This window comes from Choristoneura fumiferana, chromosome 15, assembly GCF_025370935.1.
Source record: "Choristoneura fumiferana chromosome 15, NRCan_CFum_1, whole genome shotgun sequence".
Taxonomy (NCBI): Eukaryota; Metazoa; Arthropoda; class Insecta; order Lepidoptera; family Tortricidae; genus Choristoneura; species Choristoneura fumiferana.
In genome coordinates this window covers 11768277-11779299 of record NC_133486.1, presented here as the reverse complement: position 1 = coordinate 11779299, position 11023 = coordinate 11768277, and the positions used below count along the sequence as shown (strand labels likewise).

General features: G+C 36.4%; 1 non-coding gene across 1 annotated transcript; it reads left to right on the top strand.

Annotated features, from left to right (window-relative positions):
- The first annotated feature begins 113 nt into the window (after nt 1-113).
- On the top strand, nt 114-185 carry TRNAR-UCU (transfer RNA arginine (anticodon UCU)). Its single transcript has one exon. It is a non-coding gene; the product is annotated as a tRNA-Arg (tRNA).
- The last annotated feature ends 10838 nt before the right edge of the window (nt 186-11023 follow it).

Here is an 11023-nt window from a genome sequence, read left to right as displayed (position 1 = left end):
GTAATGAAGCATTTATATTGAAATTTAAAAGTGGACACATTTTAACAAGTAATGACATCATTAATCGAAACTGAACGTTTATAGTGTTCGCTATTTTGACGTGTAGTTCAACAGTCCCTGTGGCGCAGAGGATAGCGCGTTGGACTTCTAATCCAAAGGTCGTGGTTCGATCCCCACCAGGGATGCAGGCAATTTTTGTTTTGTTTTATTAAAACTAGCTTTTGCCCGCGGCTTGCTCGCGTTAAATTTGGGGTAACATTACTTTCTGCGAGCTTTTTTCGTGTTTTAATGATTTTTTGGAGGCNAAATATATCTAATGTAATTGACCGTGAATAGTTAAAAACTGCAAAAGTTACCTTAGTGACAAGAGTGGATTAAGTATATTACACGACTAGCTTTTGCCCGCGGCTTCGCTCGCGTTAAATTTGGGGTAACAATCAACATACATTTACTTTCTACGATTCTTTTTTTCGTGTTTTCATGGAAATATAAATACAGAAAGACGTTGTTTTAGACAGATGGTGCACATTTTGGAATTTAAAAATCAACCTACATACGTAATTAATCATTCATAATTCGTACCAACTCTGAAACCCTGTTTCGCTGAAACGTTAAAGACGTTAAAGTACTACGCGTTTCTTTTGCCGGCGACTTCCTACACGATATAGGATTGTATCTCGAGAAATTGTAAAGTCCCCGCGGGACATGAATTACTGTTATGATCTATTTTAATTTAATATTCTTAATTGTCGATGAGACATATTGTAGCTTTCTATTATTGAAAGAATTTTGAAAATCTGCCCCGAAATTGAATTCACTTATTTTTATTCTGCGGAAATTTTGCATTTAAAAAAAAGAAGTCTGTCCATCAGGGATATTGTAGCTTTCTATTGGTAATAGAATTATTTAAATCAGCTCAGTAGTTTCAGAGATTACCCCAACAAACAAAAAAACAAACAAAGTTGAGATATTTTCCTATTCCATGGGATTTTCTAAAAATCTTTCCCTAGTGCACCTCTGTATTACTTTAGGTCCATCTATGCCAATTTCAAGTCTCTAGTTTTGGCTATGCATTGTCTGTCAGTCAGCCAGTCATGGTACTGTTCAGTGTTAGGTATAGAATTATAAATAAATCAACCCTGAAGTTGAATTCACTTTTTGCTATCCCGCGGGAATTTTACGTTTTCCCGGAGAAAAGTAGCGTATGCCAATCAGGGATAATGTAGCTCCCAATTGGTAAAATATCTTTTAAATCAACCCCAATAATGAATTTACTTATTTCGATCCTGCGGGAACTTTGCATTCTTCTGTAGAAAAGCAGCCTATGTCAATCAGAGATACTGCAGATTGCTAATAGTGAAAGAATTTTTAAAATCAGCTCCGAATTTGGATTGTCTTACTTACTTCTACCTATCCTGCGGGAATTTTGCATTTTTCCAAAGAAGAGTAATCAGCTCTGAAGTTGAATTCAGTTTTTTCTATCCCATGGGAATTTTAGATTTTCCGAAAAAAAAGTGGCCTATGTCAATCGAGGATAGTCAATTATATCATATGAAAGAATTTTTAAAAGCAGTGCCAAAGTTGAATTTACTTATTTCTATCCCGCGGGATTTTTTCATTTTCCCGGAAAAACGTATCTTATGTCAATCAGGAATACTGTAGCTTTCTATTGGTGAAAGAATTTTTAAAATCATCCCCGAAGTTGCATTCAGTTTTTTCTATCCCATGGGAATTTTGTAATTTCCCGAAGAAAAAGTAGCCTTTGTCATTTGGAGATAGTCATGGTCATGTCACATAATATGTAAGATTTTTTTAAATCAGCCCCGAAATTGAATCAATTTATTTCTATCCCGCGGGAATTTTGCATTATCCCGGATAAAAAGTAACATATGTCAATCAAGGATAGTGTAGCTTACTAACGGTGAAAGAATTTTTAAAATCGGCTCAATAGTTTCAGAGATTCGACTACAAACAAAGAAGCGAAAAAAGTTTAGATATTTCCCTATTCCGTGGGAATTTCGAAAAATCCTTTCTTAGTGCGCGTCTACATCTATTAAGGAATATATGTTCCAAATTTCAAGTAAATAGCCTCAGCGGTTTGGGCTGTGCGTTGATCTATAAGTCAGTCAGTCAGTCAGTTTCTTCTTTTATATATATAGATTCGGACGTGGTACAGTCAACATCATAAATAAGTGATCACTTTTGTACATTGTCACTTTAACGTCATGTTTGAAGAGCCATACGAAATTGTGTAACGACTGAAAGCGACAAGGTACAGAAATGATCACTTATTTATGACGTTGACTGTCGAACACCATACATAATATAAAAAAAACACTTACTTTTAATCCCATCCCACTAATATTTATGAATGCGAAAGTTGTAAGTCTGTTTATTTATTACTTCATCAGCCATCATCATCACGTCAAAATCGCTGAAACCGATTTAGATGAAATTCGGTATACAAAGTATCCCGCAGAAACTATACAAATTTTCCGGGATAAAACTATACTATATCCATCTCTGTGACTACAACTATATGTATACCAAATTTCATCTAAATCGGTTCAGTGGTTTAGACGTGATGAAGTAATAAACAAAAACCGGCCAAGAGCGTGTCGGTTTTTTTTATTTCGATTATTTATGCTGGCTCGTGCTGAGGCACCGACTTCGAGCTATTATTAGGTACACCTAGGAAAATATTTTGCAGGGTTTTGTAGTCGGTTCCATTTATTGTTATTTTTTTTTATTTGTTTGGAGTCGGTTTTACTTTTTTGTTAACCACATATATCTCGCGGCACTGTAATAATTCTGTGTCGAGTTGACAAAAATGTATCCATTATAAGTTTACGTAGATAGTGTAACTTTATAACTAATAGTAGGTACATTACTGCAGAGGCCATGAAGTAAGGGACGAGTTCGGGGTAGAATAAAACGAGTCCAGCAATCCCTGTTCTGGACGAGGTTGTATAGTGCTTTCTCAAACAATGTGAGGAAATATTTCATACATCCATCCATCCGTCCGTCCGTCGGTCCGTCCCATCCATCCGTCCATCCATCCATCCATCCGTCCATCCATCCATCCATCCGTCCGTCCGTCCATCCATCCATCCATCCATCTGTCCGTCCGTCCGTCCATCCATCCATACATCCATCTGTCCGTCCGTCCGTTCGTCCGTCCATCCATCCATCCGTCCGTCCGTCCGTCCGTCCGTCCGTCCATCCATCCATCCATCCATCTATCCATACATCCATATATCACATCGCATCGCATCGCAGTATCGCAAATGCTTACAGAGTAGTGGTGGTTGGCTGTTCGTAATTTTTCCTTTGTCAGTTTAATCTTAGTAAGCAAATTTAAAAAGTTAGAGCAGCGGACAATAATGGATTTTCATACATAGTTCATGGCCTAGGCCAAGAAGTTATGTAGGGAGGAGGTAGGGAGCCATAAATGAGAAGCTTCATGTCTCCATTTCGTGACATTAACGCATAACATTTCCGAGCATGTTTGAGAAATAGTTATTTGTGCAACAAGAGAGCAAAGTTGTTTTTTGTTGCGAGTGTTGATTTTGAATCCCGAGTAAGCGAAGGATTCTATAATTGAATCACGAGCGTTAGCGAGTGATTCTAGGTTAGAATCCTGAGATCAGCAAGGGATTGAAATACACGAGATGCAAAAAAACTTTGGTCTCGTGTGACACATACAATTTGTCACCTCAGCAGCGAGAACATAATTTAAATGTAACATAAGAATAAAACCACATATACCTACCTGTTTACAAAACAAACACATTTTTTTTTAATAAAATCCGATTATTATCAAATATAATAATTACATTTAAAACCATAAAAAGAGTCCAGTAGCTACAATACAAATCGCATACTCATAACATGCAATCTTAACTTCTTGTACTAATGTCACACTTATTTTTTAATACTGCAAAAAGCCTCATCTCGGGGTAATTGAAAAGGTTGAACAATTAAACCTTTAAATATGATTTTATTAAGATTTCTATTACATAAACATGAATAGATTTGTTAAAAAATCATTCAATTTAACAAATAATAATTATACTGTAGAGGCAGTATACGGAATTCTTTTATAAAAAAAAAAACAAGAGAAGCGGCTTTCGTGCAACGAGGTTGCATACTTTATTAAAAGATCGGGAAAATTTACATTTTGGAAATATTTCGATATATTTTTAATACACAAAAATTTAATTTAAGTTTGTAATCGACAAATTTGATCCTATCTCTTGCTTTTTTCGAGTTGAAGTGAAATGACAGATCATAGTAATGTTCAAATATTTGGAATTCAGTGAGTAGACCCAACACTGTACTCAGCATTTAAAAAAAATAATTAAAAAGTTACTTTGTCTCACGGAGTGAGCAAAATGCGATTTTGCTCACTGATTTCTCATAGCAAAACCTGCCTGTTTGAGGTGCTGAGGTGAAAATAAAATTATTCTTATTCTTATTATTGGTTCTAGAACTGTTTTCATTTGTAGGTACTCCAAAAGTCGCCAGATAAACCATTTTTTTAGTCTAAACTTTTTTTTGGTCGCTAATATTTAAGCAAAAGCCGTCACTTCTAGGGATAAAGTCACTAAACTGGCAACATTGATAGCCGCTGCGGGCCCGTCGCGGGTCCGACCCGCGCTCTGTGTGAATACAACGAACCGCGCGGCTCCCGCGGCGGACACGACCCGACCCGCGCCCGCTCTCTGTGTGTGTTGCCCTTTATTATTGCAATCGTTCATTTAAGATTTTTTCATCGCTATTTGCTCGTAAGCAGTATTGTAATATGCAGGTTAGCTTGGTTGCAATTCTCTTAAATGATACTTAAGAGTAAACACTAAGGGCGAAAGTATTATGATCATGTTTCTTATTTCCGATCACAGCTCAGGTGGCTCCCCATCCGCTTTTGCCGAAACTCTCACATTCTCCATCTCATCATCTACGGCATTCTCTTTAACCCTGCAACTCCTTGCTACCTCAAAGAGCGATTTAGCTATGTTACTTCTGTTCGTTGCTCTCAGAACTTCCTTCTTACTTATTCTTACACTGTCCGGGCCACTCGGTTGTGGAACTCCCTACCGATAGACTTGAGGCGCGCAAAGTCCTTGCCTATCTTTAAGTCTATGCTTAGGGAGCACTACCTGTCATCTTGCGTATGAATGTTATAGTTAGCTTATTTATGTGTTGTTATGGTATCTATCTACCTATCTATCTGTTTAGATTTGTTGTGTATGTGTATTGTATGTGTTAGTTTTATGTATTCTTGATACAGCTCTAATCTACTGTAAATTGCACCACTTGCTAAAATGTATTCCTTATTTCTGTCCATTGTAAAGGTTGCCTGGAAGAGATCGCTCTGAAGCGATAAGGCCGCCTATTGCTTACCTTAGAAAATCTCTATGTATATACTTGTGTTCTCTGTACTGTTTACTGTATTGGTGTGCAATAAAGAGTTATTGTATTGTATTGAAAAATAGGTTTTTGTAAAACCTATTGATGCAGTGCCCGAATAACCGTGAGCAGAGCGCGATAGAGACAACTGCAGCTTGGATCGAAAATATCTGTTAAAATTACATAAAATCAAAGTTTCGTAGTCCCCTGATTTCTTCTCCAAACTTGACCTATTTAACTAATTTTGAAACAAAAATTAAAGAAAGGCTTTTCGGTGTTCTTATGTTTTCCTTTTTTTATATAATCCAGTCAAATTTGCTTTCTGGATGTTTGAACACAGTGGAAAATCGGCATTTTTTTTTAGGTTTTTGAATTAATTTACGAAAAAAATAAAAACGTAGAGACTTGTCAATAGTAGCCATAGATAGAAAATATTGCTCTACTGGCATTATCCAGGGAGAAAACAGATGACTACGTTTGTATGGAAAAATGGCACTTGTCTCCACTTAAGAGCCATTTTTTGCGTATCATACTTAGTTTGGCCAAAAACTACAGGTTTTAAATCGGAGTATTTTACATAAAAATACTGATTTATTTATAAACATAATAACCAAGAATAATTTATTAAAATGCCAGCAAATAAAAAACAGAAAACATATAACTCGAGTAAGAAAAATCATCCGCTAGCAAAACCATAGTATAATTTACAACATGTTCGACGCGCCTGTCAACAATTTAACAAAACCTAATAAAACCTTTTTCCACACCGTCTCACACCCACGCACCCCTGAATCCATCATACGCGTATTTTTATGCCCAAAGATAATAATACATCAAAGGCTTAACGGACGGACCGATAACACGATTCGAAGGAATTACCTCTGTAATTTACCACGGTGAAGTTTTATTTGTTATAAACATGATATTTGGTAACCGACCAAGGCCATAAATTGTGTGCTCATGAGTTTTTGGTTCTTAAGTTCCATAAGGAACATATTTATAATTCATTAGTATAGGTAGATTTCTTTTTTTTACACAGAAATAGGCTTGCGTTTGGAGCGAATAATGCTCGGAATACACCTTCTAGACCCAAAGAAAAACGTAATAACAGAAATAGTTGAGATGGAGATGGGCAGGACATATTGCTAGAATGGACCACAGTCGTTGGGCGAAGAGAGTACTGGAGTGGAGATCCGTGCTACACCCCCGCGGTAGAGGACTACCACCAAAAAGATGGACTGACGATATCCGGCAACAAGCTGGAGTAAACTGGATGCAAGTGGAAGTGGGTAGGCAAGACTGGAAAAGTAGAGAGGAGGCCTATGTCCGAAGACGGGCGCTATAAGGGCTGCAATAGATAGATATATAAATAGATAGATGGATAGGCTTGCGTTTGACAACAATCACGCCTGATGGTAAATGGAGCGAAGACGTGGACTAAGATGGAGCACGCTTGCCTAATAAATGCCCATTCACCCTAGATTTGAAGATGGTCAAATTTTAGCAATCAGGGAACACAGAAGCTGGCAGAGTTACACTCCTTAGCTGTCCGGATAATAAAGAATGAGCGAAAACGTTTTGTGCGAATTTTGGGGATGCAGACAACATTAGAGAGACCGCATCTATTTCTGGCCGACCTGTGAAAGAAAGGAGCTGGTGGAATAGTGTAGCACCGACGCGTATTCTCTAAGATGGAGAATTCGGAAGGGTTAGCTGTTTTGAGATTTATTGCGTAACATGGATATATCATGTCATTTAATTAAAGAGAGAGAAATGTATTTACACATATTCGATAAACAGATATGAAACATTGAAAAGGAAAAAATATGAAAAAATTGAACAGCAGTAATTTATCTATTTATCGGTTGATAGTAGTTGTCCCATATGTAATTTTATTTAAACAAAAGAAATTACTTTGTTTAGACTACTTAGGTACTTTTAAATTAAGAGCCAAGTCGCCGTTAAAATGAACGCAAGTGAATTAGAATCTGCGGAATGTGTTTGGTCGAGCTTTTAAGCTTAGCCAGTGCTCGTTTTGCAATGTATTGTCATTATAATGCGCACTTTTGTTTTGTTTGACTATTTATTTTCGGGGTGTATCCATATTAATATCTACACATGACAGTAATGACATAAAAATAGGTCACCCTTTTCTCATCATTAGACTTAGATTAAAAAGATGCCACAATAGTGATCTATCTACAGGTGCATGTTATGCCTGTGTCACCTATAACTTATTAAGGACTACTAGGGGGTGGCATTTTGCCTTCATACTTTTTCTGTCCATTAAATTTTTTATGTTTGATAAAAAGGTTACATTCAAAATTTTATTTAGTTTACTTTTACATGGTTTTTCATCACGAATGATTACCTTATATACTTTAACGTTGCAAGTTAAATAAAAGCTTGTAATAATAAAAAAAATAATCATTTCTAAGTATTATCAATAATTAAATTGCTAAACGTACTATAAAAAAAAACTTTCACTTCTTAATTTCAAATTATAACACTGATCGAGTGCGTATCGTTTATTAAAATTATTTATTCAGGTCTTTATTTTGTGTTGTCCCAACTTTAGAAATCATAAAAAAATATCAAAGAACAAACAAAACTAATGTCATAGAGACCGTGGAACACATACAAACTGAGCCTCAAAGCCAAGGTTCGATTAAATGTTTCATCAAAAAATTATAAATTCGAAGTTATGAATAAATTAATTCTTTTGTTTATGTTTCCGGCGCTATGTCGTTAAAGTCATAAACATCAGTTTTATTATACGTGTAGGTGGAACAATACTGTTGCATTACTAAATGAAAATATGACGTGGAAGAAGAAAAAAAGCGTGTCCATTTTTTTATTAAACATTAATGTTCTCCTACATGATCTAAGTGGCCAGCTATCCATAACAAAAAAAAAGTTATGAGAGAATACCTAGATACAAATTGACGTAGTGCCAAACTGAGCTTATGCAATAAAGTGCTAGACAATGGAAAACCGTATGAACATGAATAAATCAATGCTTAAAACATATTAAACTTTCAAAACAATTAAATAAACAATTAAGTAAATTTAATGCAATCTTATTTCATTTTATTTCTAATTTTTTTTATTTGATTCCTAATTAATTGTTATTGATTGTTTTTATGGACTTACGTCTGCAATAAATATATTTAAAAAAAAACTTGAGCACAAACAATTGCTTTTTAAACTTCAAAATAATATTTGCTACGAGCGGAAATCAAACGGGACCTCAAGCTACGTATGCAGGTTATCTAACCCTAGACTAAATGTTCATTCATTTATTCATCCCAGCATATTATAAGTCCCACTGCAGGGTTAAAGAATATTTATAATCTGTAAAAAAACCCGACTGCTTGAAAAAAAATCCCCCGCCATATTTTTTAGGCGGACACCATTATTGTAATACTCTATATCAGTCCGACAATCATGCTGAATCTAATCAAATACCATTAAACGAGCAATTCTTGTATATATATTTTGGAGATATCGAAAACTTGCTCGTTTGCCATCCAGTCGAATAAAAAAAAAAAAAAAACGACGCTATCGGGAAGAAATATCAATCTACCTTAGTCTTATCTCTAGAAAAACGCATCTTAATGAGTTTTAGCCTGAGCAAAGCTCGGTCGCCCGGGTACTGGTACTTTATATGTTAAAATCCGTCCAGCCGTTCAGGCAGCAGAAAGGTAAAAAGAAATGGGCAAACATAACCCTCCTCCAGACAGACGGGTAAAAAGCATACTTATTATCACAAAACTTTCGCTCCAAGTACAACAATTTTCGAGTAAAAAAGTACACATCGAGTCTCAGCTTGTTATAACCTACTTGTTAAAATTGGAACAGCAAAATATTTAAACAAAGCTTTCTGTTTAATTACATTTCATTTGTCACTTTTGGAAAAGAAGGAACCTGTCAAAATGACCGCGTTGATTACGGCTCTGTGCGTAGGACGTTAAATTGTGATTGATTGTTAGAACACCGCCGTTAGAATGTTCGATGATTTACATTGATTACGTTGTTAGTAGAATTAAAGGGGGAAAGTATTTTAAGCAGATTATGTCATATAATACGCAAAAAGCTGTGATAAGTCTAATTAGTCGTGTGGCCTCTCAATTAGTGTCGTGAGTAATTCTGGACTTGCACCTCTGAGCTATCCGGAATTTATGTTGCATGTTGCAGAAGACGAGAGATATAGGACACTTGATACGACATGACAATTTATGTTTAAACCTAAGGACAAATAGAAGGAAGTAGAGGCAGGAGAAGGCTAAGATTGTCCGATTTTGACTAAGTGAAGGAAAAAGTGGGTGTTGTGTCAGAAAGTCACGGACAAAAGCCTAGCTCTTAAAAAGAAAAAGAAGGAGAAACTGCACTAAATAAAAAGTTCTCTTCTGATTTTTAAATTAATACAGAACACTCTATGGGCAATTTCTATACGTAGTTAAACAACTTTCAAACGGTCTTTTTTTTTTGTAAACTAAAAACACTTCTGCGTAAACATGATAGAATTCTCAACTCAATGTTCGAAGTCAGAATGGATACTAAAAGCCATTTCTTCCAGTCTACTTCAGTTTTAGTGGTATTAACGAGGTTGAACACATTCGTTTTAACGGTAAAGAACTTTTAGCAGGCAGTCAGCCTCTGCTATCAGTTTTATGTCCTAATCATGTTAAACAGAAGAGCCATCCGGATACTGTCTTGTTAATAAAAGCTTTTATTTAACTTGCAACTTTCGTATGTTATTATGTAAGTTTTTGAAGTGGTCCTAGTAACCGATTACATAGCTGAAATTTAGCATACTTAAGTAAGCCCGGTTACAATTTAATAATCTGATATCTAGATCTAGAGGATTAGAGACAGGCAAGGAGCTATGGAGAGAGTTAAGGTTGTAGCTCATTAGAGCCACCCGACACCCGACCAATAAATACCGCCTCGACTTTCGGCGTCCACTCGTTGTCGACAGGTGGTCCACCAGAAATGAGGAGATACGTAGAAGAACAAGGGTCACCGACATAGCCAAGCGAATTAGCTCGTTGAAGTGGCAATGGGCAGCGCCATATAGCACGGAGAACAGATGGCCGTTGGGGCCGGAAAGTTCTCGAGTGGAGGCCGCGGATTGGCAAGCTTAGCGTAGGACGTCCACTAACGAGACGGACGGATGACCTGGTTAAAGCCGCGGGTTCACGGTGGACGCCGGCCGCTGCCGACCGAAGTGACTGGAGGTATATCGGGGAGGCCAATGTCCAACAGTGGACGTCCTACGGCTTAGATGATGATGATACACCGATGTACACCGTGGCGGTGGAATGTGCTCTGACTCAAATGTTAATAATATACTCGTAATGAAATTACATAATACAACGTGAAATGCTGACAAGAGGAATGTGCGGTTACTATAGACTGTACAATGACAAATTCAAGCTATGTGTATTTTACCTAAATGGTGCATGCGCTAGACGCTATAGACATATCCATTAATTTTGATTTATATCTATACATTTCAATAACAATTATCTTCAAGGAATGTTACATAGTTAAGATAAAGAACCCACATAAAAATCAGAAAATCATTTAAGTCGCCAAGTTCTAATAAAAG